We start from the raw sequence: 13,123 nt of genomic DNA, 5'->3' as shown, positions 1-13,123 counted from the left end.
TATGAAATGTGTCCCCTCACACCGTTAAACCGTCCGGTAGGTGGAACTTTCCTTTGTCATGTGACGCAGCACAGCCGTCATTCTTACCCCCTTGGCGCCGTGCGCCGCCTCCTCAGCGTTGTTTGAATCTGTCCCGGAGCCTGCGCTGTTAGATTAGCCCTTGGCCATGCACACATTTTGCGCTGCCCGTCTTCTGACATCATTTGGTGTCAGGCTGGCTGCGCCTGTGCGGCCGCGCTGGCCGAGATCCCGCCTCGCAGTGTCGTCTAATGTAATCCCACCGCGGGCCTGGGATCCGTGGCCATGCGCAGTGCATATCCTCGCCTCTCACTCCCCTCCCTACGGCTTCTTCAGACTGTGCGGCGTCACGGCCGTGGCATGCTATTAGGGATCAGCTGACACCGCACAGTCTGAAGAAGCCGTAGGGAGATGAGTGAGAGGTGGAGGTTCAGATATGCACTGCGCATGTCCATGGATCTCAGACCCCCAGTGGGATTAAATCAGAAGACACTGCGAGGCGGGATCTTGGCCAGCGCGGCCGCAAAGGCGCAGCCAGCCTGACACCAAATGATGTCAGAAGACGGGCAGCGCAAAATGTGTGCATGGCCAAGGGCTAACCTAACAGCGCAGGCTCTGGGCCAGATTCAAACAACGCTGAGGAGGCGGCGCACGGCGCCATGGGGGTAAGAATGACGGCTGTGCTGCGTCACATGACAAAGGAAAGTTCCACCTACCGGACGGTTTAACGGTGTGAGGGGACACATTTCATAAGTGTTAGGTTCAGCATGTGCAAGGAGCACCACGAAAAGAGGCACTTTTTCCATTTGCATCATTACTGCTGCACAAGGTGGCTCTTTCAGTAACAAACGCCTTGGGGGGGGGGGGGACAGGTTCCCTTAAATTTAAGTTGTTGTGCCTGCGTGGCAGTCGCATGACACGTTGCCGTATACACAGCAGGGGAACAGCTGGCGGTGCTGAACCCCACTAACACATTGGCGAGGTGTTTGGCTCTGTGCGGACAGCACTTCTGGACAGCAACTAGCGGTGTTGGAGCCCAGGGACAGGAGGAGGAGGAGGTGGAGGAGATAGGAGGGATTGCCACACACACAGCTGGGGAACAGCTGACGTTACTGAACCCCAATAACAGAGGAGCGACTGTTGGGACTGTGCGGACAGCACTTCTGGACAACAACTAGCGGTGTTGGAGCCCAGGGACAGGAGGAGGAGGAGGTGAAGGAGATAGGAGGGATTGCCACACACACAGCTGGGGAACAGCTGACGTTACTGAACCCCAATAACAGAGGAGCGACTGTTGGGACTGTGCGGACAGCACTTCTGGACAACAACTAGCGGTGTTGGAGCCCAGGGACAGGAGGAGGAGGAGGTGGAGGAGATAAGAGGGATTGCCACACACACAGCTGGGGAACAGCTGACGTTACTGAACCCCAATAACAGAGGAGCGACTGTTGGGACTGTGCGGACAGCACTTCTGGACAACAACTAGCGGTGTTGGAGCCCAGGGACAGGAGGAGGAGGAGGTGGAGGAGATAGGAGGGATTGCCACACACACAGCTGGGGAACAGCTGACGTTACTGAACCCCAATAACAGAGGAGCGACTGTTGGGACTGTGCGGACAGCACATCTGGACAACAACTAGCGGTTTTGGAGCCCAGGGACAGGAGGAGGAGGAGGTGGAGGAGATATGAGGGATTGCCACACACACAGCTGGGGAACAGCTGACGTTACTGAACCCCAATAACAGAGGAGCGACTGTTGGGACTGTGCGGACAGCACTTCTGGACAACAACTAGCGGTGTTGGAGCCCAGGGACAGGAGGAGGAGGAGGTGGAGGAGATAGGAGGGATTGCCACACACACAGCTGGGGAACAGCTGACGTTACTGAACCCCAGTAACAGAGGAGCGACTGTTGGGACTGTGCGGACAGCACTTCTGGACAACAACTAGCGGTGTTGGAGCCCAGGGACAGGAGGAGGAGGAGGTGGAGGAGATAGGAGGGATTGCCACACACACAGCTGGGGAACAGCTGACGTTACTGAACCCCAATAACAGAGGAGCGACTGTTGGGACTGTGCGGACAGCACTTCTGGACAACAACTAGCGGTGTTGGAGCCCAGGGACAGGAGGAGGAGGAGGTGGAGGAGATAGGAGGGATTGCCACACACACAGCAGGGGAGCAGCAGGCTTTACTGAACCCCACTAACACATTGGCGAGGTGTTTGGCTCTGTGCGGACAGCACTTCTGGACAGCAACTAGCGGTGTTGGAGCCCAGGGACAGGAGGAGGAGGAGGTGGAGGAGATAGGAGGGATTGCCACACACACAGCAGGGGAGCAGCAGGCTTTACTGAACCCCACTAACACATTGGCGAGGTGTTTGGCTCTGTGCGGACAGCACTTCTGGACAGCAACTAGCGGTGTTGGAGCCCAGGGACAGGAGGAGGAGGAGGTGGAGGAGATAGGAGGGATTGCCACACACACAGCTGGGGAACAGCTAACGTTACTGAACCCCAAGAACAGAGGAGCGACTGTTGACTGTGCGTACAGCACTACCAGGCAACAACTAGCGGTGTTGGAGCCCAGGGACAGCAGGAGAAGCAGAGGAACACAATGTAGGCCGAAGCCTGATTGGAGAAAGTCGAAAGGGAACCTTTAACCCCCCCCCCCAAGGCGTTTGTAGCTGAAAGAGCCAGCTTGTGCAGCACAAAAGATGCAAAAGGAAAAGGTGGCTCTTTTCATTATGCTCCTTGCAAACACAGAACTAAACACTTATAAAATGTGTCCCCTGAAACCGTGAGACCGTCCCGGAGGTGGGACTTTCCTTCGTAATATGACGCAGCACAGCTGTCATTCCTACCCCCTTGGCGCCGTGCCCCGGCTCCTCAGCGTTGTTTGATTCCGTCCCGGAGCCTGCGCTGTTATGTTATCCCTTGGCCAGGCACACTTAGCGCTGCCCATCTTCTGACATCATTTGGTGTCAGGCTGGCTGCGCCTGTGCGGCCGCGCTGGCCGAGAGCCCGCCTAGCAGTGTCGTCTAATGTAATCCCACCGCGGGCCTGGGATCCGTGGCCATGCGCAGTGCATATCCTCGCCTCTCACTCCCCTCCCTACGGCTTCTTCAGACTGTGCGGCGTCACGGCCGTGGCATGCTATTAGGGATCAGCTGACGGCGCACAGTCTGAAGAAGGCGTAGGGAGATGAGTGAGAGGCGGAGGTTCAGATATGCACTGCGCATGTCCATGGATCTCAGGCCCCCAGTGGGATTAAATCAGAAGACAATGCGAGGCGGGCTCTCGGCCAGCGCGGCTGCACAGGCGCAGCCAGCCTGACACCAAATGATGTCAGAAGATGAGCAGCGCTAAGTGTGCCTGGCCAAGGGATAACATAACAGCGCAGGCTCCGTGACGGAATCAAACAACGCTGAGGAGCCGGGGCACGGTGCCAAGGGGGTAGGAATGACAGCTGTGCTGCGTCATATTACGAAGGAAAGTCCCACCTCCGGGACGGTTTTACGGTATCAGTGGACACATTTTATAAGTGTTAAGTTCTGCGTGTGCAAGGAGCTAAACAAAAATAGCTACCTTTTCCTTGTGCAGCATTACTGCTGCACAAGGTGGCTCTTTCAGTAACAAACGCCTTGGGGGGGGGGGGACAGGTTCCCTTACATTTCAGTTGTTGTGTCAGCGTGGCGGTCGCAGGACACATTGCCGGCTACACAGCTGGGGATCAGCTGACGTTACTGAAACCCAATAACACTGGGTCGTATGTTTTGACTGTGCAGACGGCACTTCTGAGCCTCAACTGGCGGTGTTGGAGCCCAGGAATTTAAGTTCAGGTGGTAGAAAGATGAACACAACAGGAGACCTGGATAACATAGACAGTCACCTAATTATTTAATCAGGAAGAGGAGTGGCAAATTCCTGCGAGATCCAGGCCTTGTTCATTTTCAGGAAAGTAAGCCGGTCAACGTTATCGGAGGATAGTCGCATGCGACGGTCAGTTAGTACACCACCTGCAGCACTAAAGACGCGTTCCGATAATACACTAGCCGCAGGGGAAGCCAGCACCTCCAATGCATACTGGCTTAGCTCTGGCCATGTATCCAGCTTTGAGACCCAAAACTTGAAAGGTGAAGAGCCGTTTGGGAGTACAGCAAGAGGGCAAGACATGTAGTCTGTCACCATCTGACGGAACCGTTGCCTCCTGCTGACTGGAGCCGTCTGTGATGGTGTAGACTTTTGTGGCGGGCACAGAAAACTGTGCCACAGTTGGGCCATACTGGTCTTGCCTTGGGCAGAGGCACTGCTTCTGCTCCCTCTTTGTGCAGAGCCTCCACCACTGCCTGGACGCACTGAGCTGCTTTGTAATGCACTAGCAGCACTTCTCTCAGTTGGAATGGAGAAGATGATGGAATTCACCAGTGTGTCTTGGTACTCCCGCATTTTTCGCTCCCGGTTCAACGGTGTGATGAGGCTTTCTACGTTGTCCCGGTAGCGAGGATCGAGGAGGGTGAACACCCAATAATCAGACATGTTGAGAATGTGGGCGATGCGGCGGTCGTTTCTCAGGCACTGCAGCATGTAATCCACCATGTGCTGCAGACTGCCAACTGCCCAAGAAACGCTGTCCCCTGCTGGAGGCGTGATCTCTGCCCGCTCGTCATCACCCCACCTTCGCTGTACACACTGAGTACTGGACAATTGTGTAACTCCCTCCTCTGGACGGATGTCTTCCTCCTCCATTGACTCCTCCTCATCCTCCTCACAAACTGTCCCCTGCCTACACGTTTGTGAGGAACCACGTGGCGCTGACTGTCCAGAAGATGATGGAAATGGTGAATCCTCATCCTCCACCTCTTCCACAACATCATCCCTTAGCGCTTGCAGTGATTTTTCAAGCAGGCAGATAAGGGGGACAGTCATGCTGACTAGTGCATCATCTGCACTCGCCATCCGCGTGGAATAATCGAAGGGACGCAAAACCTGGCAGACGTCATTCATAGTGGCCCACTCTGTGGTTGTGAAGTCTGAACGGCGCGGAGTGCGACTTCTTTGCGCCTGATGCAGCTGGTACTCCATTACAGCTTGCAACCGCTCCAACATATGTAACGTGGAATTCCACCTGGTAGGTAGGTCACATATGATGCGATGTTCCGGCAGGTGGTGTCGGCGCTGCAGAGCCGCAATGCGCGCTTTTGCCGTGCTGGAACGCCGCAAGTGAGCACACTCTAGGCGGACCTTGTGCAGCAGTGCATCAAGATCCGGACAGTCCCTCAAAAAACTCTGCACGACCAAATTGAGCACATGTGCCAGACATGGGATGTGAGTGAGTTTGCCGAGGCCCAGAGCTGCCACCAGATTTCGGCCATTATCACACACTACCATGCCTGGCTGGAGATTCGCTGGCACAAACCACACATCGCTCTCCTGCTTGATGGCATTCCAGAGCTCCTGCGCTGTGTGGCTTCGATTCCCCAAAGAAATTAATTTCAAGACGGCCTGTTGACGTTTGGCCACGGCTGTGCTCATGTCGGTCGTAACAGGTAAACGTTCATCACGGGTCCATGTGGAGGTGGACTGTGACGGCTCCTGCAGCGATGATTCTGAGGAACTGGTGTAAGAGGAGGAGTCAATGCGTACAGAATGGATTCCTGCAATCCTTGGAGTGGGAAGGACACGTCCTGCGCCACTCGCACGATCTGTACCCGGCTCAACGACATTAACCCAATGGGCAGTGAGGGAAAGGTATCGCCCCTGTCCATGTTGACTGGTCCACGCATCGGTGGTGAGGTGGACCTTGCTACTGACGGCATTCAGTAGCGCGTGTTTTATGTGTCCCTCCACATGCTTGTGCAGGGCAGGGACGGCTTGCCTGCTGAAGTAAAAGCGGCTGGGCACATTGTACTGTGGGACTGCCAATGACATCAAGTCACGGAAGCTGTCAGTCTCCACCAGCCTGAATGACAGCTTTTCCAGTGACAGAAGTTTGGCAATGCCTGCAGTCAGAGCCTGTGCTCGTGGGTGGTTTGACGAGAAAGGCCGCCTTTTCTCCCATGCCTGTACTACCGATGGCTGTACACTGGGCTGGGAGTGTGTGGATGACTGGGAAAGTGGTGCTGCGGGTGGAATTACAGCGGGTCTCTGGACAACAGGGCCAGAGGTTCTTCCACGGCGATCCTGGGAGGAAGCCGAACCAGCTGCGTGTGAGCTGGAGGAAGAGGCAACACGAGCTGAAGAGGTGGTAGCTGCCGCTGTTGGTTGGCCTAGCTCTTCAGTGTGTTTTTCTAACTCCGCCGCGTGCCTGGTGCGCACATGTTTCCACATGTTGGAGGTATTGAGGTTGCTGACATTTCGACCTCTTTTGACTTTGTGATGACACACCTTGCATTTGACATAGCAAATGTCATCTGCAACTGTGTCAAAAAAGGACCAGGCACTGCAAGTCTTGGGAGCGCCCTTTTTGGCTTTTGGAAGAGACATGCTCCTAACGGGTGCCAAAGCGGAGGCTGCAGGATCCGTAGTCTTCCCCCTCCCTCTCCCTCTTTGGGCCGTATGGGGAATCTCTTACTCAGAGCTGCTCCCACCACCTTCCTGTCCCTCACGCCAAGATGGGTCAAGGACCTCATCATCTACACTACCCTCTGCCCCCAACTGCTCCTCCTGGGTAGTCTCAGCAGCAGAGCACGCACCAGAAAGTGGCACCTGAGTGTCATCAGCGGATGCGTCCTGCGATGTGGTGACAGGAGGCACTGGCCCACCCGCCTCTTCAGAGGAAGAGAGAAAAAGCGGTTGGGCATCACTGCACCCTGCCTCTTCTTCCATTTCTCCAATGCTGCTTGGCTGGCCCCCTGTTTCCAAGCCAAGAGATTCAGAGAACAGAAGTAGAGACGGCTCCTGTCCTGGGATCTCTGTCTGCCTGGGCAATTTGGCAGGTGGTGAAGAGACAGATGGCTGCTCTCCAGTGCTCTGTGTCTGAGAGGATGTGGCACTAATTGAAGTTGATGCATTAGCTGCCATCCATCCGACAACGGCTTCAATTTGTTCTTCACGCAGCAGCGGTGTACGGCGCTCTGCGACAAAGCTGCGCATGAAGGACTGTTCCCTGGTGAAAGTGGGTGCTGATGAGTCACCGGTGCCCGCAGCAGGCACAGAATCCCCACGTCCTCTCCCTGCTCCGCGCCCACGCCCACGTGCCTTACTCACTGCCTTCTTCATCTTGGTTGACTGATAAAGATAAGCAGAAAAGTACTAACGGCTTTGTGTGCTTATTCCTGAACAACTCCTAACAGGTATAAGAAACACTAATTTTCTAAAGTGTGGACTAGACTTTAATATGAGCTAATGTGGCCTACACAAATGTAAAGTGGTATCACTGGTGTGTTTGGTGAACTTTATTATTTATTTATTTTTTGGGGGCTGAACTGACAACAGAGAGAGCTGCAGTCACACGGAGACCGTGCAGACAGCCGTAAACGGCGCTGCAAGGCCCAAAAACCCTCCTCTACGTTATCCTATGTAGTGTTTTTCCACAAGTTAGCTGGAGACAGGTGGAAAGACACTAATAGGAATTTTTTGAAAAAATGTGCAGCAGCCTGCACTACTTAAAACAAAAGGAAAATTGATTTTACGGTATGACGCAGTGAAGAACCCTGAGCTGGAGACAACCAGGCTATGGCTGCTCACAGACTACAGGGCGAGCTGCAGTCACACGGAGACCGTGCAGACAGCCGTAAACGGTGCTGCAAGGCCCAAAAACCCTCCTCTACGTTATCCTATGTAGTGTTTTTCCACAAGTTAGCTGGAGACGGGTGGAAAGACACTAATAGGAATTTTTTGAAAAAATGTGCAGCAGCCTGCACTACTTAAAACAAAAGGAAAATTGATTTTACGGTATGACGCAGTGAAGAACCCTGAGCTGGAGACAACCAGGCTATGGCTGCTCACAGACTACAGGGCGAGCTGCAGTCACACGGAGACCGTGCAGACAGCCGTAAACGGCGCTGCAAGGCCCAAAAACCCTCCTCTACGTTATCCTATGTAGTGTTTTTCCACAAGTTAGCTGGAGACGGGTGGAAAGACACTAATAGGATTTTTTTGAAAAAATGAGCAGCACACTACACTACTTGAAAAAAAAAAAAAAAGAACAGTATGAGGCAATGAACCACTCTCCCTGAACTGAATACAACCAGCTATGGATGGCCTATGGCTGCACTCAGACTAGAGAGTGGGCTGCACTCACATACACACACACACAGACCTTGCAGATCGCTGTGAAAACAGCGCTACAAGGCAAAAGCAAGGTGATTAGTAGGTGAACACAGCGGTTGCTAAATTAGCCTTTGAAAAGCACAAAGAAGCAAATCGCTATCTCTAAACTGGCCCTCAGTCAGCAAACAGCGTCCTGTCACTAAAGGTACCTTCACACGAAACGACTTTGTAACGATATCGCTAGCGATCCGTGACGTTGCAGCGTCCTCGCTAGCGATATCGTTTAGTTTGACACGCAGCAGCGATCAGGATCCTGCTGTGATGTCGCTGGTCGCTGAATAAAGTCCAGAACTTTATTTGGTCATCCGATCGCCGTGTATCGTTGTGTTTGAAAGCAAAAGCAACGATACCAGCGATGTTTTACACTGGTAACCAGGGTAAACATCGGGTTACCAAGCGCAGGGCCGCGCTTAGTAACCCGATGTTTACCCTGGTTACCAGCGTAAAAGTAAAAAAAACAAACAGTACATACTCACCTGCGCGTCCCCCAGCGTCTGCTTCCTGACACTTACTGAGCGCCGGCCCTAAAGTGAAAGTGAAAGCACAGCGGTGACATCACCGCTGTGCTGTTAGGGCCGGAGCTCAGTCAGTGTCAGGAAGCAGACGCTGGGGGACGCGCAGGTGAGCATGTACTGTTTGTTTTTTTTACTTTTACGCTGGTAACCAGGGTAAACATCGGGTTACTAAGCGCGGCCCTGCGCTTAGCAACCCGATGTTTACCCTGGTTACCCGGGGACCTCGGCATCGTTGGTCGCTGGAGAGCGGTCTGTGTGACAGCTCCTCAGCGATCAAACAGCGACGCTGCAGCGATCGGCGTCGTCGCTATCGCTGCAGAGTCGCTTCGTGTGAAGGTACCTTAACTGAATTCACAGCAGAGTGATCGCAAAATGGCGCCAGCGACTTTTAAACTGCATCATTACATCATTTCAGCAGCCAATCACAGCCTTGCCAGTGCCAGTAGTTTCATGCCCTCCATGCTGAACAGGATGTGCCCACACTTGGAATCATTCTCATTGGCTGATTTCGTACAAATTTGTGCAGTTTGAATCCTGGGAACTTCCGATTCCGGTATCCGATACGCGGCAAGTATCGGATCTCGGTATCGGAATTCCGATACCGCTAAGTATCGGCCGATACCCGATACTTGCGGTATCGGAATGCTCAACACTACTGATGAGGGAATAAACTAAGGGGTTGTGCAGATTTTGGGGAATAAACTGAGGGGCTGTGCAGATAAGGGGAATAAAATGAGGTGAGGGGCTGTACTGATGGGGTAATAAAATTAGGTGAGGAGCTGTGCTGATGGGATGAATAAAATGAGGTGAGGGGCTGTGCTGATGGGAATAAAATGAGGGGTTGTGCAGAGGGGGAATAAACTGAGGGGCTGTTGTAATGGGGAACAGAGGGGTTGTGCAGAGGGAGGAATAAAATGAGGTCAGGGATTGTGCTGATGAAGGAAATAAAAGTAGGTGAGGGGCTGTGCTGTTGGGGGGAATAAAATGTGCGGCTGCTTATGGGGGGAATAAAATGAGGGACTGTGCAGTTTGGAGGGAATAATCTGAGGGTCTGTGCTGATGGGGGGACTTAAAAGAGGTGAGGGGCTGTGCTGTTGGGGGGAATAAAATGAGCGGCTGCTGATGGGGGGAATAAAATGAGGGACTGTGCAGTTTGGAGGGAATAATCTGAGGGGCTATGCTGATGGGGGGACTTAAAAGAGGTGAGGGGCTGTGCTGATGGGGAGAATAAAATGAGTTGAGGGGCAGATGGGGGCTGTGCAAATGGAAGCAATAAACTAAGGGGATGTGCTGATGGGGGAATAAACTGAGGGGCTGTGCACATGGGTGGAGTAAACTGAGGGGCTGTGCAGAGGGGTGATAAAATGAGGTGGCTGTGCATAGGGGCATAAAATGAGGATGCTGTTCAGGGGGTGCATGAAATGAGAGGATGTGCATTTGGCCATGAAATGAGGAGCTATGAAGGGGGGACAGCAAAGTATATGAGGAGCTGTGGTGACCATACTGTATATGGCGCTGTAGAGGTCATTATACTGGGGACTGTGGTGACCATACTGGATAGGGGGCTGTGGTGAATATCATACTGTTTTACTGCTTGGGATATTATCTGTGGGCCATAATACTGTATGAGGTGCTGTTTGGGCCATCATAGTATACATGGAGGCTGTTTTGGACATCATACTATTTGTGGGGGCCTGTTGGGGACATCATACTACATATGGGGAGGTCTAGTGCTGACCCTACTATATATTGGGGGTTGTTGTGGATATCATACTGTATAGGTGGCTGAGGTGATCATCATACTGTGTAGGGGGACAGTGTGAGGAGTGATTACAGTTTGAAGAGGGCAGCGCGGTGGGCAGTAGGAGGGCATAGTGTCCTGTGTATTCTAGACAGTGCTTGGGTCAGGACACAGCAGCAGTTCGCAATCCTGTCTCTAAAGCTGTGCAGCTGTCCTGGAGTCAAATCCCAGCCTGTAATCACTGTCTGCACTGGCTGATCTGCAACATACACACAGGACTGACTGCATATAGGAACCTCTGAGAGACTGTCAGCTCCACTGCACAAATCACAGACACTCCCCCAGCCCTTTCATGGTAACACTTTGAAAGTAGACAGCTGGGACTTGTAGTCGTATAAGCACTGAGCTGTCATCAATAATTTACCACCTGGGCTACATCCAACAACTCTTGTGGTTATGAAGATATGGGTTGTAGTTCTGCCACAACTAGAGTTAGAGAATCACCCTTCTCAACCCATGAGACATCAGAGGTCATGAAGTGGAGGGTGGAGAGCTGGCACTTGTAGTTCCACAGCATTGATAATGCTATATGTGTCGCCCCAGGGTCCTGGTCGTCACAATGACATTGCTTTCCTCACGGGGAGAGTGATGTTACGTTTGGAAGTGATGAAGGAGATCTTTTATCAGGTAACCACAATGCATACATGTTCACACTCCAGGCCAGAAGGGGGAGCTCTAAACCTGTTTACGGTGAACTCCCCTATAACTTCATCCTGATCTGGAGAGAAAGGGTTCAGAAAGTGAGAGACACACGAGAGAGCAGACCGACATAGAGTGTCAGAACGTCTGAAGGGGCCATGTGGTCTGAAGTACCACAGCTCCTGGAAAGAGACATACAGAAAGCCGAACATTAACTGAGTGTGCAGGAGAGCGAAGCACAGGAGAGTGACATCAGGGGAGACCAGCTGCAAATGAACTATCTCCTTCTGAAGTGCAGATAACCGGTAGCCGGAACACCGAGGACTGTAAGGGACTCCACAACTTACACCAGAGACCGGCAGGACAGCTGAACTGCAAGTTACCTGTCCGCCTTATTATGCAGGAGGCACGGTGACACCTTTAGAGCCCGGGGCATGCTAGAGTCCCTATAAACAGGCTCAAGTCACCAGTCATATGGATTGTGTCCTATCCTATGCGGGGGACAGGGAGAGAGATAACATCTGTGAGGAACTTATCTGAAGCTATAGGCAGTAAGGGACTACAACACCACCGCACTAGAGGAAGGCTTTTAACTACACCTGGTAAAGGGGACTCTGGATTCGCTTACAAGCCGGTCGGACCCTGCCTACCCTGTGATCTGGTGCTCTGGACTGTGGCTGCTGAAGTCGTCAGTAAATAAGGGAAAGAGACTGCAAACCTGTGTCCTCGTTCTTTACTGCGCCATTCACCATCTTCCATCTACACACCGGGAGCCCTGGGGATATACTTCACCTGTGGGAAGTTATACCATCTAGCTGCCATAACATCACCCCAGCGGACCCCTTAAAGCAGCGTCGGTCTCCACTGACCGAATACCACTTTTTAGCACATGCACAGTACACACTTCGGGGGTAGGGGGAAAGTTCACAGACGGTGCTTTTTTGTGCCGAACGCTACAGACAGCAGAGAAAAGCACCAGGTTTTTATGGATAGTTGGCAACTATGTCGTCCGTACAGGAAACAGGATTCAACTCTGTTTACCAAGAGCCCAGCTCTGGAGGTCTGGACGTCTCCCTAGGGTGGAGATATGATGAACAGCTGTTCCACTTACCTCTTCAGCTGCTCATAATAGACCTTGGCCTGTTATGGCCAATTACCCACTCTCAGCACATGACATGCTAGAGCAAAAATTCCAGGTTTATTTCACCAAAGATAATAAACTCAATGAAACATATCTCCCAGAGATCATCTTACATATTCCCCCTTCTGACTAAAGTCGGGGAGTTTGGCACCTTTAGTCACTAGACAGGAAAGCCAGGGCATCTGTGTTAGAGTGTCATTTCCCCGGCCTACGTTCCATATGGAAGCAATTGCAGTGTCAATTGGCCATTTGATGGCAAAGTATTCTTTTTCCACGATAGCATAATTCTTTTCACAAGAGGAGAGTTTCCTACTTAGATATAGAGTTGGATGTTCCTCACCATTTATTTCCTGGGATAACACAGCTCCCAACTCAACCTTTTAATCGTCTGTCTGAACCACAAACTCATTATTGAAGTCAGATGCGACCAAGACCGGCTTTTTAAACAGGGTGAGCTTCAACTTTTGGAATGCCATCTCCGCTTTGGAAGACCACTTGGCTATTGACGTCTTTGTGCCCTTAAGGAGGTCAGTCAGGGATGTAGCGATCATAGCGAAATTCGGGATAAATCATCAATAGTATCCCACAATTGTAAGAAACACCCTAACCTGTTTCTTGGAGATCGGTTGTGGCCAATTTTGGATCGCCTCTACTTTGTTCACTTGTGGCTTTATTTCGCCTCACTTGATGATATAGCCTAAATATTTTGCCTCCTCCTTCCCATGGCATACTTATTTGTACAA

Source organism: Ranitomeya variabilis, chromosome 3 (genome assembly GCF_051348905.1).
Source record: "Ranitomeya variabilis isolate aRanVar5 chromosome 3, aRanVar5.hap1, whole genome shotgun sequence".
Taxonomy (NCBI): Eukaryota; Metazoa; Chordata; class Amphibia; order Anura; family Dendrobatidae; genus Ranitomeya; species Ranitomeya variabilis.
This window is presented reverse-complemented; position numbering follows the sequence as displayed.